Source organism: Lissotriton vulgaris, chromosome 10 (genome assembly GCF_964263255.1).
Source record: "Lissotriton vulgaris chromosome 10, aLisVul1.2, whole genome shotgun sequence".
Taxonomy (NCBI): domain Eukaryota; kingdom Metazoa; phylum Chordata; class Amphibia; order Caudata; family Salamandridae; genus Lissotriton; species Lissotriton vulgaris.
In genome coordinates this window covers 763,711,916-763,725,838 of record NC_141698.1, presented here as the reverse complement: position 1 = coordinate 763,725,838, position 13,923 = coordinate 763,711,916, and the positions used below count along the sequence as shown (strand labels likewise).

Sequence of the window (13,923 nt, the reverse complement as noted above, 5' to 3'; positions counted from 1 at the left end):
CTTTGCTGACCAGGGTCTGATATTCATAATATAGGACCACCCTGCACATTTCCGACAGTCAGCGAAAGTGACACAGGAACGAGTCTCATATGGCATTCTTTTGCCCTTGCCTTTTGCTTGTATAATCTAAGTTGCAAATTAAGCAATTACATTTCCAGAAAGTATTTCAGTTAAGCAGATATGAGTAGAATTATAATAACGAGCACTCACAGGTGTCTCCACTTAATGCTTATACACTTCTACAAGCCCACCATGCACCATATTGTGGTGAAAAGTCTTTAATCAAGATAACTTATTTATTTTTGTTTCATGATTAGGTTTTGTATCATATTTCTTTTCCTTAGTTCCTTAAGTTCCTCCTTTTCCTCTTTATTGTTCGTATGGGTTTTTGTTAATTATTTTGGGAGAAATTGAGTGAGGTGTGGAGGAGATGGAAATAGAGAGGCTTTCAATTCATCTCAGCATATACAAGGACTTTCTGGCTGGGTTTAGAATTATCTCATCTGGAGTTAGTGGTCACAAAGTAGAAGAGGTGCCACAACAAGCTGGGGAGGATGCAGCTTCGATGTATGAAATAGCTTGTGTGAATGAGGCATCTTAGAAGAAGCTAGGTGTTAACATGGCAGCTGCATATTTGTCAGGAAATGAGAGCTTTGCCACTGGTGGTGGTGTTTGCACTATCAATCAATCAGGGAATTGTAAGCCTGCTATTCACCCGTGAGGGTGTCAAGGCGCTAAGGTGGAGGGGGAGAGGAGGGGGATTCTGCATATCTGTTTAGCCAAAGAGCCAGGTCTTGAGGGTCTTCCTGAAAGTGTTCAGGGAGGGGACGCGTATGATGTCTGCTGGTAGCTCATTTCAGGTCTTGGCTGCAATGTGAGTGAAGGATCTTCCACCTGCTCTGGCTCTGTGGATGCGCGGGGTTTCAGCCAGTGCCAGGTTGGTAGGTTTCTTTTGGGTAAGTGGAAGTTTATTCTGTCATTGAGGTATTTGGGTCCGTTGTTCTGTAGGCATTTGAAGGCGTGAGTGGGAATTTTCAAATAGACTCTTTTTCCCACGGGGAGCCAGTGGAGACTTCGTAGGTGTTGGCTGATGTGTTTGTGTCGGGGGATGCCGAGGACGAGTCTGGCGGCAGTGTTATGTATTGTCTGTAGTTTGGGGAGTAGGAACTTGTTCATTTCCGCCTAGAGTGCATTTCCATAGTCCAGTCTGCTGGTGATGAGTGCCTGGGTGACTGTCTTCCTTGACTCAAGGGGGATCCACTTGAAGGTCTTGCGGAGGGTTTTAAAGCAGCTGGAGGTGACAGCGTTGACCAGTCAGTTCATGGTGAGTGATAAGTCGAGTATGATGCCGAGGTTCTTGGCGTGGTCTGAGGGGGTAGGTGGGCTTCCGAGGGTGGTCGGCCATCAGGTGCTGTCCCATGCAGAAGGTTTGGTACCGAGGACAAGGACTTCTGTTTTCTCGGTGTTGAACTTCAGGCAGCTGTTGCTCATCTAGACTGTGACGTCTTGCATTCCTTTCTGGAAACTGAGTTTGGCCGTGATGGGGTCTTTGGTGAGGGAGAGAATGAGCTGGGTTTCGTCGGCGTAGGATACGATGTTGAGGACATGTTGTCGGATGATGGCTGCAAGGGGGGCCATGTAGATGTTGAAGAGGGTGGGGCTCAGTGATGAACCCTGTGGGACTCTGCAGGTGATTTTCATTGGGTCGGAGAGGAAGGGTGGATGTCTGATCCTTTGGCTTCTTTCGGTGAGGAATGATCATATCTAGTCCAGGGCTGTTCCTTGTATGCCTGCGTCGTGTAGGCTGACGACTAGTGTGCGGTGGGAGACAGTGTCGAAGGCCGCCGATAGGTCAAGTAAAATGAGGGCTGTGGAGTGGCCTTGGTCATGTAGGGTACGGATGTCGTCTGTGGTGGCGGGTAGGGCGGTGTCTGTGCTGTGGTTGCTTCGGAATCCGGATTGGGAGGACAGCGTTCTCTTCAATGAATCGTGTCCGTTTCCTGTTGACTGTTTTCTCTGCAACTTTGGCTGTGAAGGAGAGGAGCGAGGTGGGCTGATACTTCTTGAGGTCGGTGGAGTCAGCTGTGGGCTTCTTGAGCAGGGGTCTGACTTCTGCGCACTTCCAGTCATCTAGGAAGGTGTCTGCTTTGAAGGTGGTAATGATGGTGCATTGTAGTTCGGGTGCGATGGAGGCCGCGGCTCTGTGTTAAATGTGAGGGGGGCAGGGGTCGGTGGGGGCTCCCGAGTGGATGCTTTTCATGGTCGAAACGGTGTCTTCGGCCGTGATCGGTGTCCAGTTGGAGATGGTGGGCTGGCTGGTGTTTCTGGGGGTCAGGGGGCTGTCTGTGGCCCCTGGTGGATAGTTGATGAAGTTGTCATAGCGGCTTTTGATCTTGATGTGGAAATTGGTTCCAAGCTTGGCGCAGAGGTCTTGGGATGGGTGATGTCTGTGTCTTTGCGGCATGGATTGGTGAATTCTTGAATGACACTGAAAAGTTCCTTGGAGTTGGTGGAGTTGGGCAGGATTTTGTTGTGGATGAAGTTCCTCTTGGTGGCTCCGATCTGGTTGTGGAAATCTGTCATGGCGTCCTTGTAGGTGGTGTGGTTTTCGGTTGTCTTGGTGTTTCTTTAGTTCTTCTGCAGGTGTCTGCAGGTGCGTCTGGCTTCTTGGAGAGAGGTGGTGAACCAGGTGGCTTTCCTGGGCATTGTCGGTCAGGGTTGCGTAGTGGGACAAGCTCGTCTGCGCAGTTGAAGATCCAGCTGTGGAGTTCTCTGGCTGCGTCGTTTGTGTCAGGTGCCCAGGAGTGGTTGTCTTGGGTGAGGGTGGAGTTAAGTTGCTTGTCGGTAACCTTTCTCCAGTTCTTTCATGGTGAGTGTGGTGCTGGTTTGGGTGCCTTGGGTTTGTTGATGGTGAAATGTACGCAGTGCTGGTCGGTCCATGGTGGCTGCATTGTGCGGCTGAATTGGACGCTGTTTCCAGCCATGAAGATGGGGTCGAGGGTGTGTCCTGCTCTGTGGGTCGTGTGTTGACGAGTTCTTTAAGTCCGATGCTGGTGAGGTTGTCACAAAGGATAGTGGAGTTGTGGTCACTGGGGTTGTCAAGGTGGACGTTCAGGACTCCAATGCGTATGTAGTTAGTTGCGGCAATGGCGTGGGGTGTGATCAAGTCGGTGATGGTGATTGCGAAGGGTGTTCAGGGTCCGGGGGGTCTGTAAACGATGGTTCCTCAGAGTGTGGCTTTGGTGGTGGTCTGGAGTGCAGGTGTTCGGTGGAGGGGAAGGTTTTGCTGGAGGTGGTGAGGCGGAGGAAGCTCTTGTGGGCGATGGCAAGGCCCCCTCCTGGGTGGTTGGGGTGGTCTTCCTCTGGATCTTGCATCCTTCTGGCATGGCGGTGCTGATGTCGGGGCGGAAGATTTGTTGGTCCAGGTTCCAGATTTCCATGGTGTGTTTGTGTACTGAGTGTACGTTGAGGAGGATGCATTTTAGGGTGTCGCTTGTGCTGGTGTCGGCGGTGTTGGAGGCCGGGGTGACGGAGAGGGTCTGGCAGCGGTGTAGGCAGGAGAACTGTCCGTGGGTCATGTTCGGTGAGAGCTGTTGGCATTCTCTAAGACTTCCAGGGTTGAGTGCAAGGAGGGTGGTGGTGTCGTAGCGATGGGTAGTGTAAGGTCCATGGTTCCTAGAGCTGGCTGTGGCCCGCTGCGCTCGTCTGCTGCGCAACCGCATATCGGCTGCCATTAAGTAGGGGAGGTGGGAGGGAGAAGAGGCTGGGAGGCGGGGGAATTCCGGGGGGAGGGGCCACAGGGGCAGCAGCAGCAAAAGGCGAAAGGAACAGGCAGACACGAGAAAATAAAAACAGTGGTGGAATTAGAGCAAGGCACAGATGGGCACAATAACAGTGGCACAACAGGGAAAAAAGTAAGAAAAAAAAACGCTGAGAAAGGTTACAATGGTTGCAGGCAGTCTGGTCCCAGTTGGAGCAAGTAGCAGGCACAGGAGCGGGCAGCAGCCTCGAACCTCCCAAGGAGGAGGTCGGGTCTGGAGGCAAGATATGGCACAGCGGAGCTGCAGGGAGAGAGTGGACCTAGACGAGGGTCAGAGATCTAAAACTATGGATGCGCGATGGGGCAGATACTCCATAAAGAAGTAGCAAGAAGGCAAGATAACTGCCCCACCAATACTAGCACAAGTGCAGTGGAACACATGATCTCTGACTCTCTGCCACCACTGTAATTGAGAAGAATGGGAAAATGATGTCACACCTCTTTGGAAGAGGCTGAAGGATGACATCACAGTAACTACTCTTGTCATTGTAGCATGGCTCGAACCCAGTATTCTTGCACTTTCCAGCTTGTCTTGCTGCTGTCTTCACCCCCTCCTCTGGTGGGTTCCAGCATCATTCTGTTACCACTCACAGAGGGGATCATTTTTTCAGCCACAGTGGGCTTCTGTTCCTGGAATGTGGGTGGCTTTTCAGACAGGGTATATTAGAAGAGGAGGCAAAAAGTCTGCCAATTTCCAGCAGTTCCTCGCCACATATCCTGAACATATCTGAAGACCTGGGTGTAAGGGACAATGCAGGCTAGGGAGTCTTTGTTAAGCAGATTAATTTAATGTTCTATGTCATTGTTAGAAATGGGGGTCTATAGTTGTCAATGGTTTGCACCTTTGTCCAAGTACAGACCCTTCTTCCTAGTCAGGGTGAAGAGGATACACTTCTAAAATAACCCCTACTCACCCCCTTGGCAGCTTGGCATGAGCAGACACGCTTGTCTCAGAGGTTTGCGAACACATACAGTAATACAGTAATAAAGTGAAAACACTACAACTGGACATCACACCAGTTTAGAAAAATAAGTAATGATTACCTAGACCAAAGAAGACCAAAATGACGAAAATAAGCAATACTGTGATCAAAATAGGACTTTTAAAATGTAGAAACAGTTCCGTCCATAGCAAACTATAGTTGCAACACTTTCAACACAAAGTACCTTGGATGCGTCACAATCTTAAACAAAATCAGTCGCAGGAAAGGTAATGCATCAGTTCCTTACACCCAGGGAAATTGATGCATTGGTTCCTTACTTCAGGGGAAGTGATGTGTCGGTTCCTTACTGCCACATACGGAAGGTGATGCTTTGATTCCTTACTGAAGGGGAGGTGTTGCGTCAGTTTCTTGCTGTTCAAAGAGGTGATGTGTCAGTTTCTGACTGCGACCCCAGTGTTCTCGTAGACTTGGCACCCTGAGCGATGCATTGAGATTGGGGATGCGTCCCTTCTTGATGTGGCAGCGGCAACAGCACTGTGTTGATTTCTCCAGACGTAGTCCCACAATGGGTTGGTTTTTGCAGCTGCACAGAAAGGCCTGTCTCGGAATTGGTGCGGTGAACTCTGACTTCGGAGATCGGTGCATGGGATTCTGTGTGCAGCGATTTCTCCCGCCGCGGGCAGTCGATGCAACAGTTTCTTCAGTGATGCGTCGGAAACAGGTACGGATGTGTCGCGCTTCTCTAGTTGCATTACTTTTCCAGCTCCCAGCATCAGGAACAACCTCCAGAGTCCCAGATCAGCAACAGGCACCTCTTGGAAGGTCAGATCTCCCAGCAAAGAAATTCAGGGGAGCTGGGGGTTAAGTATTTGTGTTCATGAGGCTTCAGAACTATAGGAAAGCTCTACTTCAAGCCCTTGGAGATCTTCCTCAAGCAGGGGACACAGCACATTTCAAAGTCCTTGTCTATTCCTTAGAAACAGTCAATGCAGGCCAACCCCAAACAGCTCACAGCAAAGAGGCAGTACTTCTCTTCAGTTTCTCCAGCTCTTCTCCTTGGCAAAAGTTCCTCTAACATTGCTTCCACTGTTGCCATTGTCATCTAGCCCCTCGCAGGGGGCCAAGGAAGAAGGAGAGGGAAGCAGACCGGGAGAGCTCCGGGACTACATATCCCACCCTCCCCTGCAGCTTCTAGTGCCATCGCGCTGCCGCCAATGAGTGACTTGCACCAGCTGGCGCTTTAAATATTCTGTTGGGGCTCCCGCTCTGCAGGAAGTGCACGGGCATGCCCGGGACACTCCCTGGCAAAGCCTGGGCCAAAGGCGGCCCCACTGTGCCAGTCAGCGACCGGAGGAGGCCGGGCTGGGCCACCCCCCTTGTCTTCAACACCCTGCCCGCTTGCTGAGTACTTGAAGTGGCCAGTCTAACACGGCTATTGCACTAACTTTGCCTGTTGATCCACCGCAACGAATTATTATATTGTCTTTGACATTTTCCAAGTACCCAAGTTGCCACACACTCGTAATTGTCAATTTCCGGCAGGCCTTGTAATACCACAAACTCTGGTAAATATTGCAGGACATTCACTTAGCTACTGGTCAATTTTTGATGAACTTATCACCAGTCAGGATGGGGAAAAGAAAGGCAGAATCCAGCAAAGCGAAGTCATGTCTACAACCAGGAGTGGCACCGACGTATCACACAAGATCCCACTATTCAAATAACGCAAGAAATAGCTTCACTTGTCAACGAAGCAAAAGACAAGGGAGTGCTTGGTCCGAAAGAAGCAGAATATCTGGTGAAAAAATACCCTCGGGTCCCTCATCTATACTTTCTCGCGAAGGTACATAAGGATGCCTCCGCACCGCCAGGCCGGCCCATCGTGTCTGGGTGCAACTCAGTTCTTGAACCAGCCTCCAAGTTTGAAGATGTTTTTCTAAAACCTTTTGTCATAGAAGTACCATCTTATCTGCGTGACACGATGGAGTTCATTAACAAGGTGGAAGGATTCCAATTCGATCCAATGACACAACTCTTGGTGACGATGGATGTTGCATCCTTATACACACAAATCCCGCCACAAGATGGACTTGATGCAATTGAAATCTATCTTGAGAAAAGACCACGTCCTCACAGAGTGCCAACAGAGCTGATTATCGGATTTGCATCACTAGCATTAAAAAGAAACTTCTTCATTTTTGAAGATGAGCTGTTCCTTCGGGTGAAGGGTACAGCTATGGGATGTCCCTTTGCACCGGAAATGGCCGTTTTGTATAATGCTCAGTATGAAGAAAAATATGTATATAACAACAATCCGTACAGTGCACATATTAAACAGTGGCTAAGGTGCATCGATGACGTGTGGTGCATCTGGGATGGTACCCCCCAGTCCTTAAAAGAATTCCACAGCTGGCTAAACGATCGAAGCCCCGACATCAAGTTCAGTCTGACGTATGACTCCAAATCACTATCATTTTTAGATGTGGAGATCAAATCTACACCTGATGGTTTGATGTCTTCCCTTTTTCTCAAGAAAACTGACAAAAACAATGCTTTGCATTTCCAGAGCTCCCATCCAAGAAATCTCAAAAACAACCTCCCCTATGAACAATTCCTCAGGGTGAGACGGAATTGTTCCAGGCTAGAAGATTTTGAGACCCATGGGCAAGCATTGGTTCAGAAGCTACAGGAAAGAGGGTACCCACGGAAGCTCCTAAAACACTCTATGAAAAGAGCTAGACGGACACCAAGGGAGCATTTACAGCAAAAAAATCAAAAGGCACCGACAGAACGAATTGTGTGCGTGTCCACTTTTGGACCTCATACTCATCCAGTTCAAAAAATCATCCGCAACAGTTGGCACCTAGTCGAAGATGCAATTCCGAATGTTGGACCTCCCTTGTTTGCACTTAAAAAAAATCGGAGCATAGGACAGCAGATCACATCCACACGCCCTGCAATCAAGAAAGATACACAAAGCACACTGTTTGGACTCAGCCCAGTCACGGGGCACCAGAAATGTGGAACTTGTTCAGTGTGCAGTTTAACGAAGGACGGCTCGCTGTTTACTGATGGTAAAAAATTCTGGCGTCAAGAAGATTTTACCAACTGCAAAACCAAGTACGCAGTCTATGCCATTCTGTGCCAGTGCTAGAAAGTATATGTTGGAAAAACCACACAGGAGGTCCGTCAACGGATTATACAGCACCGGTCAAGAATCAACAATAAAGTGCTTATGGTGCCACTGGTATCCCATTTTCTACATATGAATCACACGGCGAATGATTTACAATGGACAATCTTGGCAGTGATAAAAACCTCTGTCGGAGGAGGAGGGGATCCAGAAGTGCGCTTGTCGCAAAAAGAAGCCTATCTGATCCTAAAGTTTGATACAGCCATGACAGGATTAAATGAACTGACTGAGTTGAGCAATCTGTAACATGAACCATTTCACCCCTTGATCGCACATGTATGAAGCACTCATCTGTATTCCAATTCTGTAACTGCAAGCTGCTTTGGGTTTTCCTGCCCGGTGAAACCGATTTGAAATAAACAAAAAAATACGAGTACCAATGCATCCGGTATAGCCGAAAGTCTGCCTAAATATCCGCGGCCCCTTTAAATGAAGTAAACAAGCCCTCAGCGTCAATACGCCTGACTTATACTGTGAGGAAACGGACGCCGGCAAACAGGAGAGGAGAGTCCTGCTTCCAAGTAAACAAGTTACTCTTTCAAAACTCGTCTTTCCCTTTCTTATAGTAAAAACGCACGCAGCCAATACTTAAATTGGTGTTACCTTTTGCCGTTTTTAGTTGAAATTGTGATGGAAGTACTGCAGATCGCATGACAACAAACAGGGCAACAGAGTACGCCGATGCGATGGCCAGCATTCACGATAAGGTAGGAGGGGTACCCCATGTGCTTAAATACGCTCATGGATACAGACGTAGCAGGCTATTAATTGCGTGCTTGTTTCCCTACAGCACCGTCTGGGGCAGCAGAAATATATTTTTTCGAAGTAAACAAAGCGATGAAGAGTTGCCGGCGTTCCATTCTTCCATACTGTCAACACATGGAGGTAGGCTGCATTGTATGGCGGGTTACAACAAGACTGCAATTAATTACTATAAGGTGAAATGATAGCAGACTTGTTTTTTGTTTATCTGCAGAACTTTCTTGTATGCCTGGCAATTTTGCGTTAAAGTGGTCGGAGATATAGATAACAGGTAATTTAAGGTAACAGTAGAGGAGTCTGAGAGCAAGAGAATATCTTTAAGGTTCACAAATACTGACACCAATTCCATTATTATTTTCCACAGTGACGGCCATTTCCAGTCCGTGTCCTAAGGAGAACTCTGAGCTCGAGCAAGAAAGAAAGGGCGTTTCAGGGCATCAAATATACCATTCACACTTCCCCTAGGAATTTGACCCAATGCGAAGAATAGTCTCTGGCTCAGTTAGACAAGCAGGTTCTTGCAATGTATTTGATGTCCGCTTGTCTGTATATATGTAATATTTAAGGACTGATGCCCTAGAATGAATTAATTTGAGGCATTGTACAGTTGTCTATTTGGTGTGTCCAGGAATTTATCACATTGATTTTGTGTATTATGCATCGTTTTTGAATGTTTTTATGTTTTGATGATTTGACTGTGTGACAATTGTGTTCTCTCTATGATATACCAAATGATTTCAAAAATATTCATAAAGTGTAAATGACTAAATCAAAGAAGTCGTCCCGCCTAGGATTATTTGGCTAGGAGCGGTATAGTGTATTGAAACAAAACCTGTCTGGCCATTGTTTTTGTTTAATATATATTTCCAAGCAGCGTAGCTAAAGGAGCCCACACATCTGAATGGATATCGAACATACCACATGCCTGAGGTTCAAGGAAATTATGGGAGGGCAAAGGGGGGAACTAGCTATTTACATATTTAATATGTTAAATATTAAGAAAAGTATACTGAAATACGAAGAGGTATATTACCAAGTAATGGAATTGTACACTGGAAACAAACAAAGAGTGGTATGGCAAAATTTTTATATAATGCCCAGATGGACCAAATCGGTGGACTTTTAGAAACTTTGTCAAATGTTTTGAAAACCGTTCAAATTTAAGGTGCAGGAGGCGTATTTATGGTCTGGGGGGGATTTTAATATTACTCTGTGCGTTAAGAAAGGAATAGGTGTATGTGGTATAACAAACGAAGATGGGGAAAGCGAATTTCATTTCTCACACACACACTATGGAAATGTTCTAACTAAAATGATGTGTGATCTTGACCTCGGTTTTGCAAATGAGATAAGTCTCAACCCAGTGCCCTTTAAAAGTACTTTTAACGGAAGAGGCTGTTACACAATAATAATAAACTACATTCTAGTCTCTGCTAATTTAGCCTCAAAGGTGAGGCAATTCGCTACGCATGACATCATTTTGAGCGATCATTACCCCTTGAGCATCTCCCTGAACTTATCAACATCCCAAACAAAGTACAACCACAAAATTGTCCATGCTCCCCAACTAATGGAAATAAATAGAAGAAATGGCTATGTTTTGAAATGGTTGTTGGCCGATCCACTATAAATGACACAGAAAATCATGGTAAAAAGAAAGCAAGCCATAGAAGCCATATTAAATGAAACTGCAACACATGAAACAGTCTTGACTGCCTTCCAGCAAAATACAAGATCGACCAATGAAGCCCTATGGATATCAAGGTCTAATCTCATAAAAAAAGCCTAAAAGTTGGTTTGATTCGAAGTGCACAAAGACATACTCCGTTTGGAAAAAAATATCACATAGTATCCCCAGAAATCAGACAGCATTAAGGGAGGTGAGAAAGGCATACAACAAAGCAACTAAAGAACGCAAAGAGGTGTTAAAAGAAGAGCTATGGTAGAACCTGTATAAAACCACTGAATCTAAGGACGGGGCGGGTATTTGGCGGGCTGTAAGGGCACCCTTTCTGGAGCCGGGTGACACCCCACTATCGAAATAGCAATCACGGAAGTCCAGTGGGTGAAGCACTACACAACATTTTTTTGTGCCAATAGCACTGCCAATGCCGCCGTCGCTCAAAATGAGGAAGGGGAAGAAAGAATACCAGCATGTCCGATAACGATCTCCAAATCACTTTGGATGAAGTAAATAGGGCGATTATGGCAAGTAACGGGGGCAAGGCACCCGGCCCCGATTAGACCTATAAAAAAGCAACCTAGAACTATGGGGCCCACTACTTACACAAGTAATGACAGCTAGTAGCTCTCTTAAGCATATAGAGACATGGTCGGAATCTATCTTAGTTCCCATCTTTAAAAAGGTGAATAGACAAGATCCCACTTGTTACCGGCCAATATCCCTGTTAGACTCCTCAGCGAAAATAGCGGGCAGATAGTTTTAGAGAGACTACAAGAGTGGGCTGAGGAAAATAACATTTTGTCAGACTTACAATTAGGATTTCGCAAGGGATTGGAAACCGCCGAACAAACCCTTAACTTGAGCAATCTAATCGGCAAATATTCCTGCTTAAAAAAAGGAAGGCTATTCTTAGCGTTCGTTGACTTAACCACAGCCTTTGACTGCATAATACACGAGAGGCTGTGGGGAGACCTGCGCAACTTAGGGGTGAACAGCACTATTATATCCTTTCTGAAACACCTCTATCAGAATGCCAAAGGCAGAGTTCGATACGGACTCAATGGAGAATGCACTGTACCTTTCCCAATCAAGAAGTGGGTCAGGCAACGGTGCGTGCTGGCTTCCATTCTTTTTAATTAGTATACAAATGGATTAGAACAAGCATTGACAAAAGCGAGACAAGACTACCCTTTGATAAACGGTCGACCCATACCGACATTGATGTATGCAGACAATGCCATCTTGATGTGTCGTACCCAAGTGGGCCTTCAAAGATTATTGGATGGTTTCGCTGCCTATATGCGTGACCAAAAATGTTCATCATGAGATGTAGTACAGGAAGTAATACATGTAGAGACATGTTCATTGATACCTATTTGGGTATATTATTTGATAAAAAAGCTACATGGACGCAGGCTGTGCAGGCGAGAAAACTTGCTTTTATGAAAACCACTGCAGCCCTAGTTATTACTACACATCTACAGGGCGAAATGCGTATCGACTGCCTTGTATTGAGCGGGATTGTGGGGACATTGTAACACCCAACTGTTGCAAACGGTTGAGAATCGGTTCCTAAGATATATACTGGCTCTCCCGAGCAGTGTATCTTCATATATTTGTTACTCGGAACTGGGGATTCCATTCTTAACAGACCTAATTAAAATAGAACCAATTATTCTTTGGTGCAGGATATGGAGGTCTGAAGAAACCCACTTGAACAGGGACATTTTAAATGATGTTTAGGGAATGACTGGTGTGCTGAAATTGAAATGGTTAAAATATGCCAGGGATTTTCTAGGACACCCTGAGTTTTATAATGAGCCCACCACAATGAGTTTGATGTCCAGAAAAGAATTGAAATAGAAATGTCTATCATTACTTGAATCATGTCGTTTAGCAGAAGAAATTGTTAAGCCCACAGTACTGCACCAACAGATGATAGGAATAAGTTTCAAAATTCAAGCCTATCTCATCTTAGTGCGTGGCCAATATGACAGACTGTTGTTAACAAGATTCAGATTAGACATTTTTATCGCATTACGAGTTTCCCAAACATGGACAAATGGATAAGGGTGATGCAACTATGCCCCTGTGACAACATATCCGAGCAAAAGACAATTTACATAGCTTTTTTCTGAACATTTTATAACCTACAAAGGAAAAAATGGTTAGTGCCACTCTTAACGAAGCTTGCTTTTAGAAGATGCTGACCAGCGTTTTTAGCCTTACAATTTTTAGACAATGGGTTTAAGATATGGATTTTAACAAATTTTCTGAAAAGTGTGATAAAATGCTGGAAATTGATAACACTGTAATGAACTAATGACCTGCATTATAACTTTGTCTCTATGAGAAATGACCTGATGTTGTAAATGTATTTTTATGATGTGCTTTTGTGATTTTCTAGCATTGAAATTGATTAAAGCATGTTATCTATCTATCTATCCTCTTGAATCCCAGAAGTAATCTTTGAGGTCTTTTCTACCTCTGAGACTTCCAACAGGAAGCAAGCTCTACTTCAAGCCCTCAGAGAAATCTCTAACAGCAGGAGGATGAAAGCACAGTACCTTAATTTCCCTGCCCAAGAAAGAAGCTACTACTGCAGGCCAACCTCAGCAGCACACAGCACAGGGTCAGAACTCCTCCAGCTTTCCCGGTTCTTCTTCCTGGCAGGCTCCTTAGTTCAGCAGTAATCTAAAGCTCTGGGGTCTGGGCCCAATATTTATACAGCCATTCTCTTTGTTCTCTGGTGGCAGAGAAGCCCTGTGCTCACTCAAAACCAATTATGTCTTCTCTGTTGCTGCTTCCAGACAGGAGGTGGAAACAGCATTGTGTAAGGCAGACCAGGCCTATTCAGGTGCAAGGAAAATCTCCTCCCACCACTCTAAATGGAGAGCATGCCTATTCAGGTGCTAATGAAAACTCCTTCCACTTCTCAGAATGCGGCATAGGTCTATTCAGCCCAGCCCTGATCCACTCAGGAAAGGCAGGGCACACATCAAACCCCCCAGTGGTTGTCTGAGAGAATGCACATCCCCAGACCTTGCCACTACAAACCAGCAGTGGCACACAGGACGGCTAAGCAAGAAAATACCCACTTTCTAAAAGTGGTATTTTCAAACACACAATGTAAAAATCATCTTTACTAAAAGATGCATTTTTATATTCTGAGTTCAGACATACTAAACTCCATCTTTCTATCGTGTCCCAAAGGGAAGTTATATTTATAAGATGTTATAAATGAACTCCCTTTTTATCCTAAGGGACAGATAGCCATTCAATAGTGAACAACGAAATACACTTTATTTCACTATCAGGACATGTCACACACCTCAGTACATGCCCACCTTTCACATACACTGCATCCTGCCCATGGGGCTACCATGAGTCTACCTTAGGGTTGTCGTATATGTAAGAAAATGGAAGGTTAGGGCCTGGCAAGTGGTTGCACTTGCCAGGTCGACATGGCAGTACCAAACTGTGCACAGACACTGCAGTGGCAGGTCTGAGTTACCTTTGA

The 13,923-nt window shown here is 45.8% G+C and overlaps 1 protein-coding gene and 1 long non-coding RNA gene across 2 annotated transcripts in view; one reads left to right on the top strand and one right to left on the bottom strand.

The window, feature by feature from the left end:
* Positions 1–13,923, bottom strand: part of C10H10orf67 (chromosome 10 C10orf67 homolog) — a 2,378,031-nt gene that overhangs the window by 88,979 nt on the left and 2,275,129 nt on the right. The gene's annotated exons all lie outside the window — the stretch shown is intronic.
* LOC147688769 (uncharacterized) lies at positions 8,412–12,847 on the top strand. Its single transcript, XR_015300557.1, has 4 exons — positions 8,412–8,664; positions 8,748–8,842; positions 8,934–8,990; positions 9,084–12,847. It is a non-coding gene; the product is annotated as an uncharacterized LOC147688769 (long non-coding RNA).